Source organism: Rutidosis leptorrhynchoides, chromosome 8, assembly GCF_046630445.1.
Source record: "Rutidosis leptorrhynchoides isolate AG116_Rl617_1_P2 chromosome 8, CSIRO_AGI_Rlap_v1, whole genome shotgun sequence".
Lineage (NCBI taxonomy): Eukaryota > Viridiplantae > Streptophyta > Magnoliopsida > Asterales > Asteraceae > Rutidosis > Rutidosis leptorrhynchoides.
In genome coordinates, this window is record NC_092340.1 from 170,262,930 (window position 1) to 170,281,864 (window position 18,935).

Here is an 18,935-nt window from a genome sequence, read left to right on the forward strand (position 1 = left end):
TTGTTTAAAGATTTTTCCCTGTGGAACGAACCGGACTTACTAAAAACTACACTACTGTACGATTAGGTACACTGCCTATAAGTGTTGTAGCAAGGTTTAAGTATATCCATTCTATAAATAAATAAATATCTTTGTAAAAATATAAGCTATTTTATATACACCTCGCATAACATCAGCGCTTTTTGGTTAAATGAAGTACAATTTCTTGGCCACGTAGTCAGTAGTAATGGAATCAAAGTTGATCCCGCCAAGATCGAAGCCATCAAAAATTGGGAAACCCCGAAAACTCCAACGCAAATACTTAAATTTTTAGGTTTAGCCGGTTATTATAGGAGATTTATTCAAGATTTCTCCCGAGTAGCCAAACCTTTAACTGCCTTGACACACAAGGGGAAAAAGTATGAATGGACTTCCGAACAAGAGGGTGCCTTCCAATTGTTGAAAAAGAAGTTGACTACGGCACCTATTTTATCGTTACCTGATGGAATGGAAGATTTTGTTATCTACTGCGACGCATCAAGAATGGGTTTTGGGTGTGTTCTTATGCAACGGAAGAAGGTGATTGCATATGCTTCTCGACAACTCAAAATTCATGAACAAAACTACACCACACATGATCTGGAATTGGGCGCCGTTGTTTTTGCATTAAAGATGTGGAGACATTATCTATATGGGATCAATTTTATTGTATACACCGACCACAAAAGTCTCCAACATATTTTAAATCAAAAGCAACTAAATATGAGGCAGCTTAGGTGGGTTGAGCTGTTAAATGATTATGATTGTGAAATCCGTTACCACCCGGGAAAAGCGAATGTGGTAGCCGATGCCTTGAGTCGAAAGGAAAGAGAACCTATTCGAGTAAAAGCTATGAACATGATTATTCATACTAATCTTACTACTCGAATAAAAGAGGCACAACAGGAGGTTTTGAAGGAAGGAATTTTTGGAAAGGAAATACCCAAAGGATTAGAAAAATAGCTTAATATTCTGGAAGACGAAATCAGGTATTTAGTTGAAAGAATTTGGGTACCAAAAAATGGGGATTTGAGGAAAGTGGTACTAGATGAAGCACATAAAACCAGATATTCAATACATCCCGGAGCGGGGAAAATGTACCAAGACCTCAAGAGAAACTTTTGGTGGCCAGGAATGAAGGCCGATATAGCCACATATGTAGGAGCATGTTTGACTTGTTCTAATGTCAAAGCTGAACATCAGAAACCATCGGGTCTACTCCAACAACCTAAAATCCCAGAATAGAAATGGGAAAACATTACCATGTATTTCATTGCTAAGTTACCGAGAGCCGCAGGTGGTTATGATATGATTTGGGTAATAGTCGATCGTCTTACTAAGTTAGCACACTTTCTGCCAATAAAATAAGAGGATGGTATAGAGAAATTAGCACGATTATACCTGAAAGAAGTTGTTTCTAGAAATGGTATACCAATCTTTATTATCTCTGATCATGATAGCAGATTTACTTCCAGATTCTGGCAGGCATTAAACGAAGCGTTGTTAACTCGTCTGGATTTAAGTACTGCCTATCATTCACAAACTGATGGGTAGAGTGAAAGGACGATTCAGACACTCGAAGACATGCTACGAGCATGTGTTATTGATTTTGAAAGCAGTTGAGATCGACATCTACCGTTAGCTGAGTTTTCCCACAACAGCAGCTATCATTCTAGTATTGAGGCGGCACCATTCGAGGAACTTGATGGTAGGAAGTGCAGGTCTCCAATTTGTTGGAGTGATGTGGGGGATAAATAGATTACAGGTCCGGAAATTATCCAAGAAACCACCGATAAAATCATTCAGATTCAGCAACGATTAAAAACAGCCCGGAGTCGACAAAAGAGCTATGCCAATGTTAGAAGAAAACCTTTAGAGTTTGAGGAAGGTGATATGGTTATGCTTAAGGTATCACCTAGGAAAGGTGTTATTCATTTTGGAAAGTGGGGGAAATTGAGCCCAAGATACATTGGGCCATTCAAGATTGAAAAACGCATTGGGCCGGTGGCCTATCGACTTGAGCTACCTCCACAATTAGAAAAGATTCACAACACCTTTCATGTTTCAAACCTGAAGAAATGCCTAGCTACCGAAGATCTCATTATTTCTTTAGACGAGATTAAAATTGATGAGAAACTTAATTTCATCGAAGAACCCGTCGAAATTTTGGATCGTGAGGTCAAATGACTCAAACAAAGTAAGATACCAATCGTTAAGGTTAGATGGAATGCTCATATAGGACCTGAATTTACTTGGGAACGAGAAGACCAAATGAAGCTGAAGTACCCACATTTGTTTCCCGATATCACACGTTAACTAGGTACTATTCTAAATTTCGGGACAAAATTTAATTTAACGGGCGTGTAATGTAACGACCCGGATTTTTCCGCTAATATATAGAAGATTAATATTTACATAATTAATGTTTCCAACATGTTAAGCAATCAAACTCATTAGGACTTGGTTATTTGAAATGAATTTTATACAAATGTTTGGCCACCCAGTCTGTCTGACGATTCACGAACGTCATAACTCGAAATAATTATATAATAATGTATATATGGATATATATATATACTTATGATTTGATAAAATGATATTTAATTATCTCATTACATATAATAACAATTGGTTATATACATAAAATGAGATTACTAACTTAAGGACTTCAAGACTATATACATATATATAACGATTAACGTTGTAATAACTTCTAAATTAAAATGTATGTATATATATTATATTAATATGTATTAATACACTTTTGAAGGACATAAAAATATATACTAACATACTTATACTCAACAAAAATAGCTATACTCATATTCTCATTCAATTCCATCAAGAATTCTACTCGTATTTATTCGGTATTCATACCCGTATCATACACAACTTCTAAAGGTATTTACTATAGGTATATACACATCAAAGTCAACCTTTTTAACAGATTTAGATCTGCCCTAGATGAGAGGGAACTTAATTTGGAAGTTATCATACATTATTACACAAAATAACAAATTGGAAATTTGTTTTTGTCTCCCCCATGTCTCATGCCAAAATGGAGGATAAATACACATCCATTTGATTCAAGATTACTACATCATTTAATCATAACCTTCATCATATTCAGCAACCTTTGGGTCATAAGCTAAGCCTTAAACACCAAAAAAACTCTTTCAAGAACATATCAAAATAACCACCCATTTGAAAAAGATTACTTTCAACCTTTTTAATCTAACTCAAAAACTCTTTAGGATCAAGAATTCCACTTTCATTCCAGTAGTATTTCATCTTATAATCAAGGTAATAATCATATATAAGCTTTGGTTCAATTTATACAAAAATAACAATCTTAAAATCAAGATAGAATTCTTATTCGAACTTTTGTTCATTTCATGATTGTACTTCAAGAATTCCAAGCCATCAAGGATATCTTTGAACTCAAGATATTCTCCATTTTTCTCCAGCAACTTTATTCATTTGATTTGAGGTAGTAACCTTATTCATAATCTTATTCGATTCATATTCATATAGCTATCTTATTTTGAGTTATAACTAATAACAACAAGAACATAGTTTATATTATTTCTAAACTTGTTTGCAAATAAACTTAATCCTTCTAACTTGACTTTTAAAATACTTCAACACATGTATTATGACAGTATGTCAAGCTAACATAAGGATATAAAACTTGTAAACACGAAGAACACCTTAAAATCGAATATACGCCGTCTTAGTCGAACGGGGCCTGTTTTGGGTTTAATTTTAAAAACCTATCTTAAACTTTGAATTAAAAGATTTCCTTTGGTGAAAAATCTTATTTTATATGGATATGAAATATATCTAAAATCCATGGTTAAACTCTAAGTGGAAGTATGTTTTTCAAAAGGGTCATCAAGATGTAGTTCTTATGACGGATATGACTATCTTCTCTTATTTGACACCTAAGTCTATAAACCTATACTTTTTCTGTTAATATTAATAATGTTGAGTTCGATACGAAACCATGTCAACTCGAATCACTCAAAACGGATTTGTAACGAAGAAATTATGGGTAAAACAAAATTGGATATTTTTCTTAATTTTTAGCTACGGACATGATTTATAAAAATGGATGCTAACCTTATCCTAGCTATCTTAACTTGTATCCTACATGTATTTATACATGTCTTGTTCCCGAACTTATGGAAATACAATTTATAATAGTCGTGATTAAGTTCTACGACAATATATTATAGGTCTTAATAAAGATCGTAAGGCACCATATATATATATATGACTTGATCACCGTGGATTCGTATACAAAGTTTTGACATATCATTTTGACTTCTTCTATATATATTATTGGAACGAACTATTAGACACCATTGGCAGTAATCTCGAGTTAGCTGTGGGTCGAAGTAGATTCCAAAATATTATATACTTTGATTTGTGATCGATCCTGAGACATGTATACAATGGGTCGCGGATTGCTTCAGACAATATACATATTATGTGTCTTATTATATTAAAACAATATATTATAGTGTTAGTGAATTCTAACACAATATACGCATTTATATTTATATATATATTTATACTGTTGGACTATTGGACTACGAACGCTGGACTACTAACAATGGACAATTAAAATTATCACAAGTATCATAAGTATGGAATATTAATTATACCAGATATCTGTACTTATTATTATTATGCTTGGTAACCTAAGAATTAGTGAAAAACACTAATTGACGCGAATCCTAAAGGTAGATCTACGGGCACCAACCACCCCCATTTTGAATAGTGGAAATGCTTTAGTACTTCGAAGGGTTCTTGTCATACATTTGAATAGTGGAATGTATTATGTCAGATATCTTAAGCGCTCTAGGTTAAGGTCGGTTACCAGGCGACTCATCGTATGAATGATTTTTGCTATTGTAATGATCCTGCGCATTTAATTAAATGAAATCTTGTGGCTTATTAAATGTTAGGATTATTATATAGAAATTAAACCTATGACTCACCAACATTTTTGTTGACATTTTAAGCATGTTTATTCTCAGGTGAATATTAAAAACGCTTCCGCTGTCGTATGCCAACCCAAGGTCAAGAGTTAGATTCGGCATAATTGTTTATATTGTTTAAACTTGCATTCGGAGTATTTGTTGTAATATATTTGATCATATTGTAATGGGCTGTGTAAAAACTTATTTATTTGAGGAGATTGTCTTTGATAGACAATCTAAATTATGTCATTAAGACCTTTATTCAATAATAAAGGTTATGGTTATTTTTTTTTAAAAACGAATGCAAGATTTGAAAAACGTCTCATATAGAGGTCAAAACCTCGCAAAGAAACCAATTAATATGAAACGTTTATAATTAATATGAACGGGGCATTTCACCAATGAAGCATTCTTTTGTCTTTATCATTTATATCAGTAAACTTGCTTCGGCTCGACGAGAATTGAGTGTCGCTCATATCGTTCCAAAACGGGCGGGATCATAAGAATCGTCATAATACTCGGATGACCGTAAATAAGCATTGAGTTGGTCATCATCTAGTTTGATATACAGGTCGAATATTCGAGCAAGCTCAATTTGACTAAGCGCCCGATCGATCCCACCTAAACGAAATCTCATGAAGTTTTGATTTGTCAGGTCTATAATGAGATCAAAACGTAAAGATGATATGAACTCTTTGCATAATTGCGGGTATATGACATCATTGAATCCCATAATTCGTTCCCTGCCCTGATTGTTATTAACCTGCCAGTTAAAATCCAGTATTTAACCTCCGACATTCTCGACACTCTATCTTATTCCCTTGCTTCTACCAATGGAGCCGGGTCAAAATACCAAGTGGCATCACATGATTTGTTCGCTACCCAATTATATGCACTTGCGTAATCCGGATGGTCCCGGACATAAGCTAACAAAACCCTTGGATCATTTTGATCTGGTGATCCTTCAGGTGAAGGTTGTCGTTCATTTGGTGGAGAATTTTGTTCATCTGAAGAATCTTGTTCTTCTCGGTACCGGTGTGAAGGTTCTTCTTGTCGTTGATTTCCCCTAGATCTAAAGTTGTACTGCACACATAAAACATACACCAAAACAAAAGAGGCACATAGAAAATAGTATGCATTAGTGTGAGTTCATCATAAATCAAGTATATGTTCAAAAATACATATAGCACATAATCATGTTAATCATTCATGTAAACATTTTCTCAAAATATCCAAGATCAACATAACTAGTCTAGCGTTCTAGAAACCAAATTTGAACATGAACCTCATATCATTCTCATCCCTCAAACTATCACATTAGACACAAAGTAATGGAAACTTAACAAATTTCAAGTATTTATATCAATTAGAAACCAAAATATGTTAGATTTCCAAAACATGAACCATGTCATGCTCAAAATGTGATACATACTTATGAAGTACACAAATTATCTCAAACATTTATAAACACTTAGCTAGGAACCAAATTCAACCAAATTTAAAGCCAAAATTCGGATTTAAATTTTACATAAACCCTAGAATCATGAATATACCCTAAAAACACAATGTAATATGATTTCAAGGCATACAAGACAATTATAACAACCTAAAGCATGTTAATGTATATAACAATTATCAATACAAAAAAACTCACATAAATTTCTTAAACAATCCGAAAAATTAAACATGAAATCGAAGTATTGGAAAGAAAATTAAGTGGAATCATATGAGCATACCCTAGGCATCTTGATTTAGGATTTGATTTGAGAAGAATTGGTTAAAATTTGAAGAATTAAAATTAGGGTTTGGAGTGTTTTAGAGTAAAAGAGAGAACGGATCTGCAATTTTGGGTGAGGAGTGAGTGAAAAACGAATGTGTGGTGGTAAAGATGAGATTAAATCGTGGACCCCACAAAAATTTGAAGCTGATCCGAGTTTTTTGAGAGAGTGCGCCAAGCGCACACTTAGGGGTGTGCGGCGCGCACTAGTGCTCCGAGATAAAAAACCTACTGACCATGTTTTTACAAAGTGCACTGAGCGCACATATGAAGGGTGCGCAGCGCGCACAGTTGTTTTTCAGGTGTTTTTCGCATTTGGTCAGTACAGGGAGGTTGGTAACAGATTGGTGAACGTAATGGCATTCAACAAAAATTAAAATCACTCAAAATCATGTAATTTACACAAAAACCTATTTTTAACATTTGCGAAGGTTTTAAACAAACGAGTCTCTTCACCCGACTCTTCCCCCAAACTTAGGTAGCTTTGGGGTTGAAAATGAGTTTTACCTCATCTTCAATGTTCATGGCTACGTCAACATATAGTTTGACCCTGTGTCAGTTTACCTTAAATGTATCACCCTTCGCATTCCGTAATTCCACTGTTCCATACGGAAAAACCTTGTTAACAACAAATAGTACCATCCATCGGGACTTGAGTTTTCCAGGGAAAAGTTTAAATCGTGAGTTGAATAACAAAACGCGATCACCCTCTTTAAAATCTTTCGGATTCTTAAGACGGTTATCGTGCCAAACTTTGGACTTTTCCTTGTATATGAGCGAGTTTTCATAGGCGTTATGTCTCAACTCATCCAACTCATTTAGTTGGTTTAAATGAAGGTTTCCCGCGTCTTTAAGATCGAGATTACAAGTCTTAAGAGCCCAATGTGATTTGTGCTCTATCTCCAAAGGGAGATGACATGCCTTCCCATAGACTAGACGGTAAGGTGTGGTTCTAATAGGAGTTTTGTAGGGGGTTCTAAAAGCCTACAAAGCATTGTCAAGCTTTGTTGACCACACCTTAGGATTGAATCCAACCATTTTCTCAAGGATCCTTTTAAGTGCCCGATTCATATTTTCAACTTGCCCACTTGTTTGTGGGTGATAAGATGTAGAAATTCTATGGGTTATCCCATATCGTTTTAACACCTTTTCTAATTGGGTGTTGCAAAAATGGGTACCACGATCACTAATTAAAGCCTTCTGGGTACTGAATGAAATGTCCCGTTCTTATTGATTAAAAACGTTCCATATTAATTGATTTCGTTGCGAGGTTTTGACCTCTATATGAGACGTTTTTCAAAGACTGCATTCATTTTTAAAACAAACCATAACCTTTATTTCATAGATAAAGGTTTTAAAAAGCTTTACGTAGATTATCAAATAATGATAATCTAAAATATCCTGTTTACACACGACCATTACATAATGGTTTACAATACAAATATGTTACAACAAAATAAGTTTCTTGAATGCAGTTTTTACACAATATTATACAAGCATGGACTCCAAATCTCGTCCTTATTTAAGTATGCGACAGCGGAAGCTCTTAATAATCACCTGAGAATAAACATGCTTAAAACGTCAACAAAAAATGTTGGTGAGTTATAGGTTTAACCTATATATATCAAATCATAATAATAGACCACAAGATTTCATATTTCAATACACATCCCATACATAGAGATAAAAATCATTCATATGGTGAACACCTGGTAACCGACATTAACAAGATGCATATATAAGAATATCCCCATCATTCCGGGACACCCTTCGGATATGATATAAATTTTGAAGTACTAAAGCATCCGGTACTTTGGATGGGGTTTGTTAGGCCCAATAGATCTATCTTTAGGATTCGCGTCAATTAGGGTGTCTGTTCCCTAATTCTTAAATTACCAGACTTAATAAAAAGGGGCATATTCGATTTCGATAATTCAACCATAGAATATAGTTTCACGTACTTGTGTCTATTTTGTAAATCATTTATAAAACCTGCATGTATTCTCATCCCAAAAATATTAGATTTTAAAAGTGGGACTATAACTCACTTTCACAGATTTTTACTTCGTCGGGAAGTAAGACTTGGCCACTGGTTGATTCACGAACCTATAAAAATATATACATATATATCAAAGTATGTTCAAAATATATTTACAACACTTTTAATATATTTTGATGTTTTAAGTTTATTAAGTCAGCTGTCCTCGTTAGTAACCTACAACTAGTTGTCCACAGGTAGATGTACAGAAATAAATCGATAAATATTATCTTGAATCAATCCACGACCCAGTGTATACGTATCTCAGTATTGATCACAACTCAAACTATATATATTTTGGAATCAACCTCAACCCTGTATAGCTAACTCCAACATTCACATATAGAGTGTCTATGGTTGTTCCAAAATATATATAGATGTGTCGACATGATAGGTCGAAACATTGTATACGTGTCTATGGTATCTCAAGATTACATAATATACAATACAAGTTGATTAAGTTATGGTTGGAATAGATTTGTTACCAATTTTCACGTAGCAAAAATGAGAAAAATTATCCAATCTTGTTTTACCCATAACTTCTTCATTTTAAATCCGTTTTGAGTGAATCAAATTGCTATGATTTCATATTGAACACTATTTTATGAATCTAAACAGAAAAGTATAGGTTTATAGTCAGAAAAATAAGTTACAAGTCGTTTTTGTAAAGGTAGTCATTTCAGTCGAAAGAACGACGTCTAGATGACCATTTTAGAAAACATACTTCCACTTTGAGTTTAACCATAATTTTTGGATATAGTTTCATGTTCATAATAAAAATCATTTTCTCAGAATAACAACTTTTAAATCAAAGTTTATCATAGTTTTTAATTAACTAACCCAAAACAGCCCGCGGTGTTACTACGACGGCGTAAATCCGGTTTTACGGTATTTTTCGTGTTTCCAGGTTTTAAATCATTAAGTTAGCATATCATATAGATATAGAACATGTGTTTAGTTGATTTTAAAAGTCAAGTTAGAAGGATTAACTTTTGTTTGCGAACAAGTTTAGAATTAACTAAACTATGTTCTAGTGATTACAAGTTTAAACCTTCGAATAAGATAGCTTTATATGTATGAATCGAATGATGTTATGAACATCATTACTACCTTAAGTTCCTTGGATAAACCTACTGGAAAAGAGAAAAATGGATCTAGCTTCAATGGATCCTTGGATGGCTCGAAGTTCTTGAAGCAGAATCATGACACGAAAACAAGTTCAAGTAAGATCATCACTTGAAATAAGATTGTTATAGTTATAGAAATTGAACCAAAGTTTGAATATGATTATTACCTTGTATTAGAATGATAACCTACTGTAAGAAACAAAGATTTCTTGAGGTTGGATGATCACCTTACAAGATTGGAAGTGAGCTAGCAAACTTGAAAGTATTCTTGATTTTATGAAACTAGAACTTTTGGAATTTATGAAGAACACTTAGAACTTGAAGATAGAACTTGAGAGAGATCAATTAGATGAAGAAAATTGAAGAATGAAAGTGTTTGTAGGTGTTTTTGGTCGTTGGTGTATGGATTAGATATAAAGGATATGTAATTTTGTTTTCATGTAAATAAGTCATGAATGATTACTCATATTTTTGTAATTTTATGAGATATTTCATGCTAGTTGCCAAATGATGGTTCCCACATGTGTTAGGTGACTCACATGGGCTGCTAAGAGCTGATCATTGGAGTGTATATACCAATAGTACATACATCTAAAAGCTGTGTATTGTACGAGTACGAATACGGGTGCATACGAGTAGAATTGTTGATGAAACTGAACGAGGATGTAATTGTAAGCATTTTTGTTAAGTAGAAGTATTTTGATAAGTGTCTTGAAGTCTTTCAAAAGTGTATGAATACATATTAAAACACTACATGTATATACATTTTAACTGAGTCGTTAAGTCATCGTTAGTCGTTACATGTAAATGTTGTTTTGAAACCTTTAGGTTAACGATCTTGTTGAATGTTGTTAACCCATTGTTTATTATAACAAATGAAATGTTAAATTATTATATTATCATGATATTATGATATATAATATATCTTAGTATGATGTATATACAGTTAAATGTCGTTACAACGATAATCGTTACATATATGTCTCGTTTCGAAATCATTAAGTTAGTAGCCTTATTTTTACATATGTATTTCATTGTTAATACACTTAATAATATATTTACTTATCATTTAACATAATTAACCAAGTGTATCAATATCTTAATATGATTCATATGTACCTAGTAAGACGTTGTTATAACGATAATCGTTATATATATCGTTTTCGAGTTTCTTAAATTAATAGTCTCATTTTTATGTATATAATTCATTGTTAAAATACCTAATGATATACATACTTATAATAAAAACATGTTAACTATATATATAACCATATATATGTCATCGTATAGTTTTTATAAGTTTTAACGTTCGTGAATCACCGGTCAACTTGGGTGGTCAATTGTCTATATGAAACATATTTCAATTAATCAAGTCTTAACAAGTTTGATTGCTTAACATGTTGGAAACATTTAATCATGTAAATATCAATCTCAATTAATATATATAAACATGGAAAAGTTCGGGTCACTACAGTACCTACCCGTTAAATAAATTTCGTCCCGAAATTTTAAGCTGTTGAAGGTCTTGACGAATCTTCTGGAAATAGATGCGGGTATTTCTTCTTCATCTGATCTTCACGCTCCCAGGTGAACTCGGGTCCTCTACGAGCATTCCATCGAACCTTAACAATTGGTATCTTGTTTTGCTTAAGTCTTTTAACCTCACGATCCATTATTTCGACGGGTTCTTCGATGAATTGAAGTTTTTCGTTGATTTGGATTTCATCTAACGGAATAGTGAGATCTTCTTTAGCAAAACATTTCTTCAAATTCGAGACGTGGAAAGTGTTATGTACAGCCGCGAGTTGTTGAGGTAACTCAAGTCGGTAAGCTACTGGTCCGACACGATCAATAATCTTGAATGGTCCAATATACCTTGGATTTAATTTCCCTCGTTTACCAAATCGAACAACGCCTTTCCAAGGTGCAACTTTAAGCATGACCATCTCTCCAATTTCAAATTCTATATCTTTTCTTTTAATGTCAGCGTAGCTCTTTTGTCGACTTTGGGCGGTTTTCAACCGTTGTTGAATTTGGATGATCTTCTCGGTAGTTTCTTGTATAATCTCCGGACCCGTAATCTGGCTATCCCCCACTTCACTCCAACAAATCGGAGACCTGCACTTTCTACCATAAAGTGCTTCAAACGGCGCCATCTCAATGCTTGAATGGTAGCTGTTGTTGTAGGAAAATTCTGCTAATGGTAGATGTCGATCCCAACTGTTTCCGAAATCAATAACACATGCTCGTAGCATGTCTTCAAGCGTTTGTATCGTCCTTTCGCTCTGCCCATCAGTTTGTGGATGATAGGCAGTACTCATGTCTAGACGAGTTCCTAATGCTTGCTGTAATGTCTGCCAGAATCTTGAAATAAATCTACCATCCCTATCAGAGATAATAGAGATTGGTATTCCATGTCTGGAGATGACTTCCTTCAAATACAGTCGTGCTAATTTCTCCATCTTGTCATCTTCTCTTATTGGCAAGAAGTGTGCTGATTTGGTGAGACGGTCAACTATTACCCAAATAGTATCAAAACCACTTGCAGTCCTTGGCAATTTAGTGATGAAATCCATGGTAATGTTTTCCCATTTCCATTCCGGGATTTCGGGTTGTTGAAGTAGACCTGATGGTTTCTGATGCTCAGCTTTGACCTTAGAACACGTCAAACATTCTCCTACGTATTTAGCAACATCGGCTTTCATACCCGGCCACCAAAAATGTTTCTTGAGATCCTTGTACATCTTCCCCGTTCCAGGATGTATTGAGTATCTGGTTTTATGAGCTTCTCTAAGTACCATTTCTCTCATATCTCCAAATTTTGGTACCCAAATCCTTTCAGCCCTATACCGGGTTCCGTCTTCCCGAATATTAAGATGCTTCTCCGATCCTTTGGGTATTTCATCCTTTAAATTTCCCTCTTTTAAAACTCCTTGTTGCGCCTCCTTTATTTGAGTAGTAATGTTATTATGAATCATTATATTCATAGATTTTACTCGAATGGGTTCTCTGTCCTTCCTGCTCAAGGCATCGGCTACCACATTTGCCTTCCCTGGGTGGTAACGAATCTCAAAGTCGTAATCATTCAATAATTCAATCCACCTACGTTGCCTCATATTCAGTTGTTTCTGATTAAATATGTGTTGAATACTTTTGTGGTCGGTATATATAATACTTTTGACCCCATATAAGTAGTGCCTCCAAGTCTTTAATGCAAAAACAACCGCGCCTAATTCCAAATCATGCGTCGTATAATTTTGTTCGTGAATCTTCAATTGTCTAGACGCATAAGAAATCACCTTCGTTCGTTGCATTAATACACAACCGAGACCTTGCTTTGATGCATCACAATAAATCACAAAATCATCATTCCCTTCAGGCAATGACAATATAGGTGCCGTAGTTAACTTTTTCTTCAATAACTGAAACGCTTTCTCTTATTCATCATTCCATTCAAATTTCTTCCCTTTATGCGTTAATGCAGTCAAGGGTTTTGCTATTCTGGAAAAGTCTTGGATGAACCTTCTGTAGTAACCAGCTAGTCCTAAAAACTGGCGTATGTGTTTCGGAGTTTTCGGGGTTTCCCACTTTTCAACAGTTTCTATCTTTGCCGGATCCACCTTAATACCTTCTTTGTTCACTATGTGACCGAGGAATTGAACTTCTTCCAACCAAAATGCACACTTTGAAAACTTAGCGTACAATTCTTCCTTCCTCAATACTTCTAACACCTTTCTCAAATGTTCACCGTGTTCTTGGTCATTCTTTGAGTAAATAAGTATGTCATCAATAAAAACAATGACAAACTTGTCAAGGTATGGTCCACACACTCGGTTCATAAGGTCCATAAACACAGCTGGTGCATTAGTTAAACCAAACGGCATGACCATAAACTTGTAATGACCGTAACGTGTTCTGAAAGCAGTCTTTGGAATATCATCTTCTTTCACCCACATTTGATGATACCCGGAACGTAAGTCAATCTTTGAATAAACAGACGAGCCTTGTAGTTGATCAAATAAGTCGTCGATTCTCGGTTGTGGGTAGCGGTTCTTGATGGTAAGTTTGTTCAACTCTCGGTAGTCGATACACAACCTGAATGTACCATCTTTCTTCTTAACAAACAAAACAGGAGCTCCCCACGGTGATGTGCTTGGTCGAATGAAACCACGCTCTAAAAGTTCTTGTAATTGGCTTTGCAGTTCTTTCATCTCGCTAGGTGCGAGTCTGTAAGGAGCACGAGCTATTGGTGCAGCTCCTGGTACAAGATCTATTTGAAATTCAACGGATCGATGTGGGGGTAATCCCGGTAATTCTTTCGGAAATACATCGGGAAATTCTTTTGCAATGGGAACATCATTGATGCTCTTTTCTTCAGTTTGTACTTTCTCGACGTGTGCTAGAACAGCATAGCAACCTTTTCTTATTAGTTTTTGTGCCTTCAAATTACTAATAAGATGTAGCTTCGTGTTGCCCTTTTCTCCGTACACCATTAAGGGTTTTCCTTTTTCTCGTATAATGCGAATTGCATTTTTGTAACAAACGATCTCTGCTTTCACTTCTTTCAACCAGTCCATACCGATTATCACATCAAAACTCCCTAACTCTACTGGTATCAAATCAATGTTAAATGTTTCGCTAACCAGTTTAATTTCTCGATTCTGACATATATTATCTGCTGAAATTAATTTACCATTTGCTAATTCGAGTAAAAATTTACTATCCAAAGGCGTCAATGGAAAACTTAATTTAGCACAAAAATCTCTACTCATATAGCTTCTATCCGCACCCGAATCAAATAAAACGTAAGCAGATTTATTGTCAATAAGAAACGTACCCGTAACAAGCTCCGGGTCTTCCTGTGCCTCTGCCGCATTAATATTGAAAACTCTTCCGCGGCCTTGTCCATTCGTGTTCTCCTGGTTCGGGCAATTTCTAATAATGTGGCCCGGTTTTCCACATTTATAACAAACTACATTGGCATAACTTGCTCCGACACTACTTGCTCCGCCATTACTCGTTCCGACACTATTTGTTCCTTTCATTCTATTAACCCCTGGTCCGTAGACCTCACACTTCACCGCGCTATGACCATTTCTTTTACACTTGTTGCAAAATTTGGTACAGAACCCCGAGTGATACTTTTCACACCTTTGGCATAGCTGCTTCTGATTGTTGTTGTTGTTGCGGTTATTATTGTTGTTGGGATGATTGTTGTAGTTGCTATTGTTTTTGTTGTTGTTGTTGGGCTGTTTGTTGTAGTTGCGATTGATGTTGCGATTGTTGGGATAATTGTTGCGATTATTGTTGTAATTGCTGTTGTTGTTGTATTGGTGATTCTTATCACCGTTTTCCTCCCACTTTCTTTTGACTTGCTTCACATTGGCTTCTTCAGCAGTCTGTTCTTTAATTCTTTCTTCAATCTGGTTCACGAGTTTGTGAGCCATTCTACATGCCTGTTGTATGGAGGCGGGCTCGTGTGAACTTATATCTTCTTGGATTCTTTCCGGTAATCCTTTCACAAACGCGTCGATCTTCTCTTCCTCATCTTCGAATGCTCCCGGACACAATAGGCACAATTCTGTGAATCGTCTTTCGTACGTGGTAATATCAAATCCTTGGGTTTGTAACCCTCTAAGTTCTGTCTTGAGCTTATTGACCTCGGTTCTGGGACGGTACTTCTCGTTCATCAAGTGCTTGAATGCTGACCACGGTAGTGCGTACGCATCGTCTTGTCCCACTTGCTCTAGATAGGTATTCCACCATGTTAACGCAGAACCTGTGAAGGTATGCGTAGCGTACTTTACTTTGTCCTCTTCAGTACACTTACTTATGGCAAACACCGATTCGACCTTCTCGGTCCACCGTTTCAATCCGATCGGTCCTTCGGTTCCATCAAATTCCAAAGGTTTGCAGGCAGTGAATTCTTTGTAGGTGCATCCTACACGATTTCCTGTACTGCTAGATCCAAGGTTATTGTTGGTATGTAGCGCAGCCTGTACTGCGGCTATGTTTGAAGCTAGAAAAGTACGGAATTCCTCTTCATTCATATTCACGGTGTGTCGAGTAGTCGGTGCCATTTTCTTCAAAATAGTCAAATGGAACAAGTTAATCATACAGAATATTAAGAGTAGTTAATAGTATTTCGTAGCATAATATGAACTCATTTATAAAAGCTTTTTCTTCATATTAGCATTTTATAAGTTTAAATTCCGGTAGTACTTACCAGTTAAGTTCATACTTAGTAGCTAATATACAATTCAACTACTTCAATTCTATATGAAAAACTGATTATAATAATATTTCGCGTTCAAACTTTTACACAATATTTTAGAAACTTACAATACCGCTTATTTTACATAAAGCATGAAATATAGCACACAATAACTTTGATACAAGATAGTTGTGAAGATAATTCTAGCTAGTACACAAGTCGTTCAGCAAAGGCAATAAAGACACGTAATCCATACGTCCAGAAATAAGTCATGCATTCTGGTTTTACTAGGATTACTTCTCATCCTTGGTCTTGCGGAACATAACCGTTATGGCCGTTGATAAGACATCGTGTTGTAACGTCGTCAAAGGGACGAGGGTTACGTAATGTCCAACAGTCCCGTAACAATCTAAAAACCTCATTTCTTACCCCAATTACCGACTCCGTCACTTGTGGAAACGTTTTGTTTAATAGTTGTAGCCCGATGTTCTTGTTCTCACTTTGGTGAGAAGCGAACATTACTAATCCGTAAGCATAACATGCTTCTTTATGTTGCATGTTAGCCGCTTTTTCTAAATCACGAAGTCCAATATTCGGATATATTGAGTCAAAATAATTTCTTAACCCGTTGCGTAAAATTGCATTTGGGTTCCCCGCAATATATGCGTCAAAGTAAACACATCGTAACTTATGGGTTTTCCAATGTGATATCCCCCATCTTTCAAACGAAAGTCTCTTATAAACCAAGACATTCTTGGAACGTTCTTCGAAAGTCTTACAAACTGATCTCGCCTTAAATAGTTGTGCCGAGGAATTCTGGCCGACTCTAGAAAAGATTTCATCAATCATGTCTCCGGGTAGGTCTCTTAAAATATTGGGTTGTCTATCCATTTTGTGTTTTTATACTGTAAAATAGACAAGAGTTAGATTCATAAAAAAAAAATATACTTATTAATACAAGCAATTTTTACATATATCATAAAGCATAAGCACACTATATTACATATATTACACCACACGAATACAACTATCTTATTCCGACTCGCTTGTTTCTTCTTCTTCGGTTTTGGTTCGTTTTGCCAAGTTTCTAGGGATATATGATGTTCCCCTAATACGAGCCGTCGTGATCCACATTGGTTTAGAAAAACCTGGTGGTTTAGAGGTTCCCGGGTCATTGTTACAACTTAAGGACTTCGGGGGTTGACGATACATATAAAGTTCATCGGGGTTGGAATTAGATTTCTCTATTTTTATGCCCTTTCCCTTATTATTTTCTTTTGCCTTTTTAAATTCAGTTGGGGTAATTTCTATAACATCATCGGAATTCTCGTCGGAATCCGATTCATCGGAGAATTGGTAATCCTCCCAATATTTTGCTTCCTTGGCGGAAACACCATTGACCATAATTAACCTTGGTCGGTTGGTTGAGGATTTTCTTTTACTTAACCGTTTTATTATTTCCCCCACCGGTTCTATTTCTTCATCCGGTTCCGATTCTTCTTCCGGTTCCGATTCTTCTTCCGGTTCCGACTCTTCTTCCGGTTCCTCTTCGGGAACTTGTGAATCAGTCCACGAATCATTCCAATTTACATTTGACTCTTCATTATTATTAGGTGAGTCAATGGAACTTGTTCTAGAGGTAGACATCTATCACATAATATCAAACGCGTTAAGAGATTAATATATCACATAATATTCACATGTTAAAAATATATAGTTTCCAACAAAATTTGTTAAGCAATCATTTTTCAAGTAAACACGGTCGAAGTCCAGACTCACTAATGCATCCTAACAAACTCGATAAGACACACTAATGCAAAATTCTGGTTCTCTAAGACCAACGCTCGGATACCAACTGAAATGTCCCGTTCTTATTGATTAAAAACGTTCCATATTAATTGATTTCGTTGCGAGGTTTTGACCTCTATATGAGACGTTTTTCAAAGACTGCATTCATTTTTAAAACAAACCATAACCTTTATTTCATAGATAAAGGTTTTAAAAAGCTTTACGTAGATTATCAAATAATGATAATCTAAAATATCCTGTTTACACACGACCATTACATAATGGTTTACAATACAAATATGTTACAACAAAATAAGTTTCTTGAATGCAGTTTTTACACAATATTATACAAGCATGGTCGTCCTTATTTAAGTATGCGACAGCGGAAGCTCTTAATAATCACCTGAGAATAAACATGCTTAAAACGTCAACAAAAAATGTTGGTGAGTTATAGGTTTAACCTATATATATCAAATCATAATAATAGACCACAAGATTTCATATTTCAATACACATCCCATACATAGAGATAAAAATCATTCATATGGTGAACACCTGGTAACCGACATTAACAAGATGCATATATAAGAATATCCCCATCATTCCGGGACACCCTTCGGATATGATATAAATTTTGAAGTACTAAAGCATCCGGTACTTTGGATGGGGTTTGTTAGGCCCAATAGATCTATCTTTAGGATTCGCGTCAATTAGGGTGTCTGTTCCCTAATTCTTAGATTACCAGACTTAATAAAAAGGGGCATATTCGATTTTGATAATTCAACCATAGAATATAGTTTCACGTACTTGTGTCTATTTTGTAAATCATTTATAAAACCTGCATGTATTCTCATCCCAAAAATATTAGATTTTAAAAGTGGGACTATAACTCACTTTCACAGATTTTTACTTCGTCGGGAAGTAAGACTTGGCCACTGGTTGATTCACGAACCTATAACAATATATACATATATATCAAAGTATG